Here is a 12,709-nt window from a genome sequence, read left to right on the forward strand (position 1 = left end):
TCCTGTCTCTGTCTCCTTTGAGATATAGTCTCCAGAACTGAACACAGTACTCCAGGTGAGGCCTCACCAAGGATCTGTACAAGGGGATTATCACTTCCCTTTTCTTACTAGATATTCCTCTCTCTATGCAGCCCAGCATTCTTCTGGCTTTGGCTATCGCCGTGTCACACTGCTTCAGGGAATACTATAAGCTCCTACTCTGACCTTGTCAATCAGTATCTATAAGGACTCTGGTATCTCTTGTAAGCGATACTTTGGTGACATCTTTTCACATGAAAAGAAACAATATACATTTGTTTCCTTTCAGAGCATGCTATTGTAACCCATAGCCAGACAGTTATTTATTTATTTATTAATTGCTTTTATAATCCATCAGTCTGTAAAGCAATCTTAATGGTGTACAGAAAGTTGAAACAAAAACCTGAAGAATAAAAATTAGAATTTACAAATATAAAATCCTTATATTGAATAAACAAAATAAAATTAAATATAAAAAAATAAAATAGATTAACAATTATTGTAAAATAGCAGATAAAACATTCAAAAGAGCATGCCAGACTGTTGTAAGATACTTAACTGTCGAAGGCCTTTTTAAATAACCATGTTACCATTAAGGCCTGAGTGTAGCAGAGTAAGCTGACTATAGGTTAGGGAATGGGGGGAGGATCCATTCAAATTCAGCCCCTCCCTTTGTGGGGTCTGGAATGGCCAAGCCCCCCTGAAAGGCTTTATAACAGTTTTCTCTCAAGAGTATTTGGCAATCCTATATGGTTTTTGGAGAGTTAGGAGGTAGTCAAAGAGCCTAATCAGATTTGTATTTTGCAGGCCCAGTCAGAGGAATCAGGCTAACCCAGTCTGGGGATCCTGACCAAGGCTGGGAAGTTTTTCTTCCAGTCTACTCATTAGCTGATTGGGACATCCCTCTGTATTGTTTTCAGGTTTAAGATTTTTCGTGGTAGGAGCCTTTTGAAAGCCTGTACACCACCTGGACTCAGGGAATGGGGATCCCTGTTTCTGGGGTGCACAGGTTAGGGAAGACCTGCCCTCCAAACCTCAATGAGGATGGAGGTGTCAGTGCCCTATTTCAAGGAGGAACTCCAGTGTTAATCTTGTTTGAAAGGGAAAAGTACAGTAACTTAAAAGATCCAGGAGGATGATTGCTTTTGGCTGCCCCTTCTTTCCTGCATTGGAGCAGTGTAAGTCACCTGCATCCAGGCTGACTTACACTGCTCCAATAAAAGATCCTGAAGATGTGCTAACCATGAGTAAAAGAATTACAAAGATCATTGAGGACACCCATCCAGACTCTTTACCCTCTAGGGAAAGAGATAATTGGCTCTCTGTGCAGAGACAGGGATTTTTACATTTTTGCCAGTTTAGATGGAGTCTTCCACCCAACTGTCAGCCCGATCCAGTAAAGTCCGTGGGAGAGCGGACTAACGCCCGCTCTCCCGGCGCGCGCACCGGCCCCTTGCCGGTGCGCGCGATCCAGTATTTAAATTAGGCGACGCGGTGCAAACGAGGAAAAGGAGGCGCTAGGGACACTAGCGCGTCCCTAGCGCCTCCTTTTGGCCTGGAGCGGCGGCTGTCAGCGGGTTTGACAGCCGACGCTCAATTTTGCCGGCGTCGGTTCTCGAGCCCGCTGACAGCCACGGGCTCGGAAACCGGACGCCGGCAAAATTGAGCGTCCGGTTTTCGGCCCGACAGCCGCGGGCCGAATTCAAAATTTATTTTTTTTTTTTTTACTTTTTTTTACTTTTGGGGACCTCCGACTTAATATCGCTATGATATTAAGTCGGAGGGTGCACAGAAAAGCAGTTTTTACTGCTTTTCTGTGCACTTCCCTGGCGCCGGAAGAAATTAGCGCCGACTTTTGGGCGGCGCTAATTTCTTAGAGTAAAATGTGCGGCTTGGCTGCACATTTTACTTACTGGATCGCTCGGGAATACCTAATAGGGCCATCAACATGCATTTGCATGTTGAGGGCGCTATTAGGTGCCGCGGGTGGGCCGCGTGTTTTCCTCCCCTTACTGAATAAGGGGTAAGGGAAAACACGCGTCCAGAGCAGGGTGACAGTGCGCTCCGACGGAGCACACTTTACTGGATCGACCTGTAAGGGGGATACTCTGCCCACCTGAGAGCTCTAGTTATCCAAGCTCAGGAGGCTACAAGTTTCTTTGACCCTGGTATAAGATATTCCTGCGCACTCAGAAGAAAAGGACTGTAAAGAAAACAAGGAAGCCTGTTGTGCTGGAATCATATTTATTGTGCAAATCTTACACCTGAAAATTCATGTATTAGAAATAGATAAAATGAACTCTTTAAAGAAAAAAATGCTCTCCACAGAGAGTCTAAAAATTATTAAGGAATTAGTTAATAGTTTCATATAAAAGTAGCAACAACTGTTACCTGCCCAGATAATCGTCGCTATGATGTAAATTATAATCATTAACTACCAACCGCCTTCCAACCTACCTACAAATAATTTAAATTTTTTATTTAAAGAAAAATGTTTTAAATTCACAACTGTATAAATTTGTTTTAAAGTTTAGAAATATACTTTCAAAACCTTCTTTGTGTTGTACTCTCTATGCATGTATATGAAAATATGCTGGGTGAAGGAAAACACTTATAAAAAAAATCCTCAGCATCTGTCTATGATGAATTCAATTTCTTACTGCCCTCCCAACGAGGCTGTGCTTTGAACAGTGTCCTTCCTCTGGATATTTTATTTCTGTCAATGTGCCAATATATTAACCGATGTAGATATTTCTCCACAAAAAGCATGCAACAGGCAAGCATTAAATGGCATCCATTTCTTATATATGCATCATTTGACCTGGAAAAGACCAATTGATATCCTCTCTACTTCATGCACCAATCAAAACACAGGACTGAGTTACTGAAGGACCAATCACCGTTGAATATGAACATTCAAATGCATTGAACATGAATAGTAATTATATCAGCGATGTCCAATTCAATTCTTCATTCATACCCACGTGACATACTGTGTTCAAAGTATAAATCCAAATCTGATCACATCACTAATCGTTCCTCTTTCCAGATAGTTTAGAAATATATTGAAAAACACTGGTCCCAGTACAGATCCCTGAACATTCCATGTTTACCTGTCTCCACTGAGAAAACTGACCACTAATCTTACTCTTTCCTATCTTTTAACCAGTTTGGAATCCACGACAGTTCTGTAATTTTTCTTGTTAGAATAGTTTCCATCATTTTTCTCGGCACTGAAGTCAGACTCACTACTAGTCTATAGTTTCCTGGATCACCCTTGGAGCTCTTTTCTAAACATGTTTAAAGTTATATTTAAAACTGCTGTTTTACAAACAGCCCAACATCTGCTTGATGTTTGTAATGATGGCAAAAAAATGACGACTCTCTGTTACAAGAGATTGGTAAATTTTCAAAAGCCGAGGCAGGGTCTACATGGGTAATAATGGGTGTCATAGGAACAGATTGGCTGAATCCACATAGGTGGATTTTCAGACACCTGAAAGCACAAGGGGACTTTTAGCTACATTTAGAAAGGGAAAGGAACTTTTCAGAGCATAGCTGAAAACCATGAGTAGATGTTAATTTTCACAAAATATGCATGTGTAGTTAAACACAAAAATGCGGGTATGTTGGATTTGTGCAGGCTGAGAAGTAGGCACACACGTTGCCAGTAGAGATGTGAATTGTGTGATCGATCGTCTTAACGATCGATTTTGGCTGGGGGGGGGAGGGAATCGCATCGTCGCGGTTTTGTTTTTTTAAAAATCGTGTAAATCGTAAATCGGGGGAGGGCGGGAAAACCGGCACACTAAAACAACCCTAAAACCCACCCCGACCCTTTAAAATAAATCCCCCATCCTCCCATACGGCCGGCGCCATTTTGCAATACGGCAATACGATTCGAGTGCAGGAGGTCACTTCCGGACCCCCGCTGGACTTTTGGCAAGTCTTGTGGGGGTCAGGAGGCCCCCCCAAGCTGGCCAAAAGTCCCTGAGGGTCCAGTGGGGGTCCAGGAGTGATCTCCTGCGCTCGTGACGTCGGGGGACAGGAACCAAAATGGCGCCGGCGCCATTTCTATTAACGCACCCGTGACCCGAGAGTGGAAGATCACACCGGGACCCTCCCACTGGACCCCAGGTAATTTAAGACATTTTGGGGGGGTTCGGGAGGGTTGGGGATTTATTTTAAAGGGTCGGGGTGGGTTTTAGGGTTGTTTTAGTGTGCCGGTTTTCCCGCCCTCCCCCTTCCCCCGATTTACGATTTTTGATGATAAATCGGGGGAATTCCTATTGTATATCGCCTCTAACGATTTTTGACGATTTAAAATATATCGGACGATATTTTAAATTGTCAAAAAACGATTCACATCCCTAGTTGCCAGTTAGGTACCTTATTGAAAATGTACCCCACAGTGTCCACTTGAAGACTTGTTTAATTATATGGCATGTGTTGATCCCCTGATGCTGGTCTGTTAAGACTGGTCTGTGTCAGATTTTTATTGTCTGATTTTTTTTCAGCTTGCCAGAATTCAGTTTTGCTTGTTTGGCACAAATAAAATAGAGTTTATATTTGCATGTGCATAGCTCTCTCTCTCTCCATGTTAATGTGTTTTTGTTTCCCTAGGCTGGTAGGTACATTTATTTTGTGGGCCTTTGGATTGCTTTTGCATTCTTCCCTGTTGCCACATTGTGTCATAATATTATGAGTGCAAGATCTGTAAATGTGTAATGCTGAAATAAAGAATCTTAAGAGGTGGTGGAGGGAAGAAAATACAGCAGCATCTCCAGCTACCACTGCTCCATGCTATCAGCGTACCTGGGAACTCTCTTCGAATTCCAAAGTCTACGGATCAAATCCAAGGAATTGCCAGGTCTCTAGGTCAACACCATAAATCTAAGGTTTTGGATGATGTTGCTATTGTTGCTGCTGCTGTTAAAGCTCATGCGCTGGCCAGGAAGAGGAAGTCACCTGGGCCTGTGTGGGTGGGAAAAACATGGAGCCTCAGGCATGCGCCAAAAGGAACATGGGGGACATAGAGCAGCCCTCGCTGGAAGAAGGAGCAGGGGGAGTGTCAGAGCACTGTGAGCCAGAATGAGGGGGTGGTGTTGGTTTGCACTGCAGTGAGGTACAACAGTCCCACGGGCCTAAATAGCTGCTGATGCTAATGGGTTCAAGCTGTGGAGAGAGGGAGAGTGGTGTGTGAACGTTAGCAAGTGTGTGTGTGAGTGGACATGTTTGTATGAGGGAGTGAGCGGGCATGTGTATGAGGAGTGTGAGGGAGTGAGATTGGGAGTACGTGAGTGGGCTTATGTGTGGAAAAGAGAGAAGTGAGCATGTGCATGTGGAAATGAGTGTGGGCATATTTGTGAGTCAGCATGTGCATGAGAAAATGTATGTGTGTATCTATGAGATTTAACATGTATGTGTATCGTTGTGTGAATGTACTATCCTCCCTATTCCCTTTCCCCTACCTCGCTGTAATCAACAAAAACTCAAGTCAACTGCAAATCAAAAGTTCCTAGATATGGCTATCAGCACAGGAGATATAGCTTGGGGGATAACTGACAGCAAATAAACTGACTCTTTATGCAGCACACAAGAATAATCTAGCAGTGTGGAGAAGATCCAGGGATCTCAAGGCATAGCACTTCAGTTGGTTTTACAGTGGAACATAGTTTTTCTTGTCTTTCAAATAGTGTTCCAAAAATGGAGAGAGTAGCGAGTACTAGTAAGCGTATTGACCCTAACAGTTTGCCGAAGCCATGTGTCTGGTGGGTCTGTCCGTGTCCTGAGTTCTGTCTGGGACTCCTGAAAACATTTTTTTTTCTGGCCGCTGTTTCTCATGACCTGCTGGAGGTGCCAGTTTTCTTGATTTTACAATCTGCTGGAGGCGCCAGCTCCCTAGTTTCCACGACCTGCTGGAGGTGCCAGCTGTCTGGGTTCCACGACCTGCAGGAGGCGCCTGCATCCAGATTTCCAGTTCTTCGTTTACAGGATGGGGTTCCATAATCTGCAGGAGGTGCCTGCGCCCCTCCTGATGTTTTGCTGCCATATCTGAGCCCACCCTGAATTCCCCCCCCCCCCCCGTGTTCTGTTTCTTTTGCTCGTTTGTGCTGTTTCTTTTGCTCGTTTGCGCTGTTTGTGCTGTTTGCGCTGTTCGCGCTGTTCGCTTGTTTGTGCTGTGGTCCTTGCTTGTTGCCCTGTTTATGTGTTTCCTCTTTTTGTTTTTTGTTCTTCTGGTCTCGTGTTCACTTCTGGTCTTGTGTTTTCTGGTCTTGTGTTTTCTGGTTCGGTGATACTTCTTGTTCCTTGGTCCATTGTCTTGTCTTGGTATGCTTTTGTTCTGCTGTGTTCCTGTCCCCTGCGTCAGTGCTTGTCTTGCTTCAGTTCCTCGCCAAGACGTTCTAGCTTGTCCTTGGATCCTTGACTAACTCTGTCGGTATATGGAATACCTTCTTCCTCTTGAGCTGTTGATAAGAGGCTTGAGAAGGGGGTCTTTAAGGAGGGGGTACTGTTACGATTCCTCCCGTAGCTGGAGCTATGGGAGGCCTCTCACCTTTCTCTGGAGGCCGCTCTGAAGCCGGGGCCTCGCCTGATCTGGTTGCCCACCTTTTGCTCCATGGACTGGGAGGCCTTTGACGTCCTCGGGACCTGCCTGAGCCCTGCTTCAGTCTTCGCCTAGACTTCCTGGTTTGGGCCACGCCCTTCTCCCTAGGGGTCGGCCCGCAGCTCTTCTCTCCAGTTATAGGGCCAGCCAGGTGTGGCCCATCTGAACTCCTCCCAGGGAGTTGCTTGTTCCTGTCCTATAAAAGGACTTCCTCTTCACTCAGTCCTTGCTTCGACAATGGTGCTAGTCTACCTAGGCTGTGTCTCTCTTGGACATCCTGATGTTCCTGTTTGCTCCTGATGTTCCAGTCCTGATGCTCCAGGATGTGGGACCCATGCCTCCGAGAGTTCCTGCTTCTATTCTAAGTTCCTAGACTCTTGCTTCTGATTCCTAGTTCCAACTCTGGAGGACCCGAGGGGTTTCCACTACCCGGGGCTGAGTGACTTCCCGAGCTTCTCCCGCTCTTTTCGTGGTTCACGACCAGCCTCTGGGCTGTGTAGGGCACGAAGGAGATGGTGTGGTCCACGACCATCCATTGGGGCCGCCCGTTGGCAATGGAATGGTAGGGCGCCTGAGGGTCCTGCTCATCCCTCTTGTTCCTGTCTTCATCCTGACCTCCTCTGTGCTTTGCTCCAAGTTCCAAGGCCTTGCTTTCTCCACTTCAGTCCTGTGCCAACCTGACCTCTGTCCGGCCTGCCGCCTCTGCTGTCCCTGCGGTAGGTCTGAAAGGGTTGGGAACGGTCAGAGGACTGCTCAGAGACCACCATAATAGTGTGGTCTCCCGGGGTGTGTAGGTTGGCGGAGTGGCCGGGACTTGGACCGTCTTCACCACTGCAAGGGCACACCTCACTTCTCTTCCACCTAAAGAGCCTTGGTATGCCAAGCCTTGAGTGCTTTCTCGAGACTGACACTAGCCTTAATAGTTTGCTGAAGCCATGTGTCCGTGGGACTGTCTGTGTCTAACACAGACAATAACAAATGAAATCCCTAAGGACTAATGAAGCAGCAGGAATGCTTCTAGAAAATACAACTGACTCCCAAGGGACCCTGCTTTTTATCCTCAGGCTTTCATGGCAGTATTCCTTCAAAACTACACTAATAAACTTTATAAATACTTGTTTTTCTCCTATTTTGTACCTGTGAACATATTTTTTGCCTAAAGGTGTACAGTTAAATGCTGCTAAATTTTTAAATATCTGAAAGTATTTGGTCCTAGTGATGTGATCTATTCTTTCGAAACCTTTAAAGACGTCTCCTTGCAGAGACATAGAACATGATGCTTCATTCCTGCCTGGAAATAGCTGATTAATTTTACATGCATTTTGATAGTAGCTGCTGAAGAAAGAAAGAATAGAGCATACAGTATTTTTTTTTATCATAGACAATGGTCAAACATGATGCTTAATCAGCACTTCATGTTGTCAGCAACTGGCAGCACAGATGTTTAAATCACAGATACTTTTCTTAGTTTGCATAATTATAGAATGCAATGTAATATGCTTTATGCTTTCCTGGTGTAAGCAAATACTTGTCAATTTTATAGTTTTTTTTCTACAGTATATAATATCAAATTGGTCATGCAGAGATTCAAAAAAATGGAAAATAATTAGTGAAACCCCCCCTCCCAAGGGAGACAGAGGCTAAATAGCATGCTACCATTTAAGTGAACTGCAGCAGAGAAAAAAAGAAGACAATGCAGCTATATAACATGAGCGCCATCCCAGGAAACCTAGATTGAGATTGAAAAAATTGCCAGACCTCTTACTGTGAAGGTACTTAAATGACCATTGAATAGATGAGTAAGAGACTCAGGTAGGGAATTTGCATGTCACAGCCCCCTGGACTACTGTTTGTAACTCGCCGTGAAATATCAGTTTAAATCAAAGGAAAGCAAAATCCTAAATTACAGAGCTATGACTAGAAACATCCTACATTGGAGAATTCTGAATGAGAGAGGGATTTATGAGATAAATGTACTGAAAAACAGTCAAACAATCATAGGAACCAAACACTCTGACTAACAAGGTGAGTCAGACCCTTGGGTACCCAGTTTTAAGACAATAGAAAAAAAGGCCAGGCAGGATGGAAGGATATGCAGAGATTCTCTTTCCATGATCCTGCCTGGGTTTTGACCTTTTGGCTGAGAGAAGGTAAACCATCCAGGCTGGGTAACAGCAAATGACTAGCCATAAGCTTAGTGGAGCTAAAATCACTGAACTCTGAGTCTGCAGAGGGCCTGAATCATTGAATGCTAATCAAACCATGAACCTAGTGGAGCTGTAAACCCAAGCCAGGGAAAACGCTCTTATCAAAGGAGAAGAACTGAATGACAGCAGCAGATCCAGAGGTGGAGTGGTCCCCCAGGTAGAAGGGGACCCCAGCAGCAGATCGAGATGTCCCTCTTAAGCAAGGGGACTCCAGCGACAGATCAAGCAGTCCTCCAGGAGGGTGTGGACCCAAGCAGCAGATAGAGTAGTCCCCTAGGAGGCTGTGGATCCCAGCAGTATTCTAGTAGGTGGAGTCAGGTCCCCCAGGAGGATATGGACCCCAACGACAGACCAGGATGTAGAGTCAGGTCTCGAGGAGGGCATTGGCACAGTCCTTTCCGCAAAGTGGAAGCAGCACCGAGGAGATGGCAGTGATTTAGATATATCAGACCTCCCAGGTCAGTCCAGTTGCAGCTCTTCACATGGGTGACACTTGAAAAAAAGGGGGGGGGGGAGGATAATAATAACATTTGATTAAGGGGGAACTCAAGATATCCCTTCTATTCTATATGGTGGTATACTGTTGGGGCCAAGAACCCCAAATTGCCAAATATTAAATCTTCTTGCAACCTCATAGAACTGTATATAGTTGTGCAGCCTGAGTCTATTAACCACAAGTAGATAAGTGTGCTGTTTGACATCCTATTAGCGATGTACATAGTCAAGTAGAAATGTATATACTTAGGGATGTGAATCGTTTTTTGACGATTTAAAATATCGTCCGATATATTTTAAATTGTCAAAAATCGTTAGAGCCGCGATACAATAACAATTCCCCCGATTTATCGTCAAAAAATCGTAAATCGGGGGAAGGGGGAGGGCGGGAAAACCGGCACACTAAAACAACCCTAAAATCCACCCCGACCCTTTAAAATAAATCCCCCACCCTCCCGAACCCCCCCAAAATGCCTTAAATTACCTGGGGTCCAGAGGAAGGGTCCCGGTGTGATCTTTTACTCTCGGATCTCCGGTGCTTGTAGAAATGGTGCCGGCGCTACCTTTGGTTTTTCTGTACGGAAAAACGATTTGCGGCAGGAGATCGCTCCCGGACCCCCGCTGGACCCCCAGGGACTTTTGGCCAGCTTGGGGGGGCCTCCTGACTCCCACAAGACTTGCCAAAAGTCCAGCGGGGGTCCGGAACGACCTCCTGCAGTCGAATCGTGTTGTCTACGGCCGGCGCCATTTTGCGCAAAATGGCGGCGATCTCCTGCCGCGAATCGTTTTTCCATATGGAAAAATGATTCGCATGCAGGAAGTCGTTCCCGGACCCCCGCTGGACCCCCAGGGACTTTTGGCCCTGGGGGTCCAGGAAAATGGCGCCGGCCATACACCGTATGGCCGGCGCCATTTTCCATACGGAAAAACGATTCACATGCAGGAAGTCGTTCCCGGACCCCTGCTGGACTTTTGGCAAGTCTTGTGGGGGTCAGGAGGCCCCCCCCAAGCTAGCCAAAAGTTCCTGGGGGTCCAGCAGGGGTCCGGGAGCGATCTCCTACGCTCCTGACCTCGGGGGACAAAAAACAAAATGGCGCCGGCGCTACCTTTGACCTGTCATATGAGAAGGCAAAGGTAGCGCCGGCGCCATTTCTACAAGCACCGGAGGTCCGAGAGTAAAAGATCACACCGGGACCCTTCCTCTGGACCCCAGGTAATTTAAGGCATTTTGGGGGGGTTCGGGAGGGTGGGGGATTTATTTTAAAGGGTCGGGGTGGGTTTTAGGGTTGTTTTAGTGTGCCGGTTTTCCTGCCTTCCCCCCCACTGGACCCCAGGTAATTTAAGGCATTTGGGGGGGGGGGTTCGGGAGGGTGGGGGAATTATTTTAAAGGGTCAGGGTGGGTTTTAGGGATGTTTTAGTGTGCCGGTTTTCGATTTACACGATTTTCACGATATTTAAAAAACCCAAACGGCGACGATCCGATTCCCTCCCCCTCCCAGCCGAAATCGATCGTTAAGACGATCGATCACACGATTCACATCTCTAATACTTATATAGTCTAATAAACCTGTATATATTTGTACATACTGCCAGCCTTGTTCGCAGTCCCATTTGTTTCTCTGGGGTGAAGGGAGAGAAATCCCATCCACTAACACCTTCTTCCCCAGGTGGACCCACCAGGTGCCAAGAATGTGAGGATTGATGGAGTCTGCCCCAGGGGGAGCTCCAAGGAAGTGTTACATCAGCATGCATACTTCTTTTTTTTTAAATAATTTTATTTGTATTGAATTTTCATATTTAAACAGAGCAAGAAAAAGTTACATACTCTTTTATATAGAAGCAAATACAAATTTAGAAATATTTATCTAAATTTAAGCAAAACATATCTATTATTATAGGTAATATTGGAGAGATCAAGATGTAAGGAGCGATCATAACAAGAAATTAAGTCATAAATACAGTCTAGAAATTTACCCATACAATTACATTTCAATTGCCATGCCCCCATGAAATATTACTTCAGGAGTGCAAATCCAGATATGTATGGAGTTGGGTAGGTTCGGTAAATAGGTATTTAGGGCCAGATTTTCAAAGGGTTACGCGTGCGCCAAGCCTATTTTGTATAGGCCCGGCGACGCGCGCAAGCCCCGGGACGCGCGTATATTCTGGGGCTTTGTGAAAGGTGTGGGGTGGGGTGGAGCAGGACCGAGGCCTCTGGCACAGTGGCCATGCTGGGGGATCGCGCAGGGACATTCGGCCGGCGCGCACAACCTACACCTGCCCAGAGGCAAGCGCAACTTATTAAACAAAGGTTAGGGGGGGGGGGGGGGTTAGCTAGGGCTGGGGTGCGGGTTAGGTAGGAGAAGGGAGGGGAAGGTGGGGGGGGGGGGGGGTGGAAGGAAAGTTCCCTCCGAGGCCGCTCGGATTTCGGAGCTGCCTCAGAGGGAACAGGTAAAGCCATCGGGGCTCCCCTAGAGCTCGGCGTGCGCAAGGTGCACTAGTGTGCACCCCCTTGCGCACGCCGACCCCGGATTTTAAAACATGCGCGCAGCTGCGCACACATGTTATAAAATTGGGCGTACATTTGTGTGCACTGGGTAGCGCGCACAAATGTACCCCGCGTGCATAGGGGTAGATTTTTAAAGTTATGCGTGGGCATAGATTGTTCGTGCAACCTGGCGCTCCTGGGTGTTTCTTGTGATATCCAGAAATATCCAAATTTTCTGTCCATGAAAACATTGGGTCTGATTATGAAAATATAATCTCAACACCGAATCCCTTTCCAAAATAAATGCAAAAGAGACCAAAAGGGTAGCTCTTGTTCAATTACCGTCTCTTGTGTTAAATCCAAAACTTCTGATATATTTAATGAAGTATGAGGTTGGTCTTGAGATTGCTGTGCAGGTTTAACTTCTTTAGATGCTGGAAGGTAATATATTCTGGTAATTGCTGGTATAGCTTGTTCTGGAAATTTCAATATATTCACCAAGTAGTTCTTGAATAAATTTCTTGGTGGTACCAATTTCAACACTGGAAAATTTAATATCCTTAGGTTTGGTCTTCTCATTGCATTCTCTAAACTCTCCCTTTTATTCAGATAAAGAGACTCCGATCTTATAAGATTACTCTGAACCGATTCAACTCTAGAAATTTTCATATCCATATCTTTCATTGAGGAATCTATAGAAAGAATTTTAGTTTCTGAATTCTGTGTTCTAACAGTGTTCTCTTTCATCATACTTGTTAGTAAATTTATAGCTTTTTCCATTGATACCAAAACAAACCTTATAGTGTCCAAAGTGATAGTTTGAGGTCTAACTAGAGGAGGATGGCAAATCACACGTACCTCTGGATTTTCTCTTCCTGCTTCCATAGGGTTTC

Source organism: Rhinatrema bivittatum, chromosome 6 (assembly GCF_901001135.1).
Source record: "Rhinatrema bivittatum chromosome 6, aRhiBiv1.1, whole genome shotgun sequence".
NCBI lineage: Eukaryota > Metazoa > Chordata > Amphibia > Gymnophiona > Rhinatrematidae > Rhinatrema > Rhinatrema bivittatum.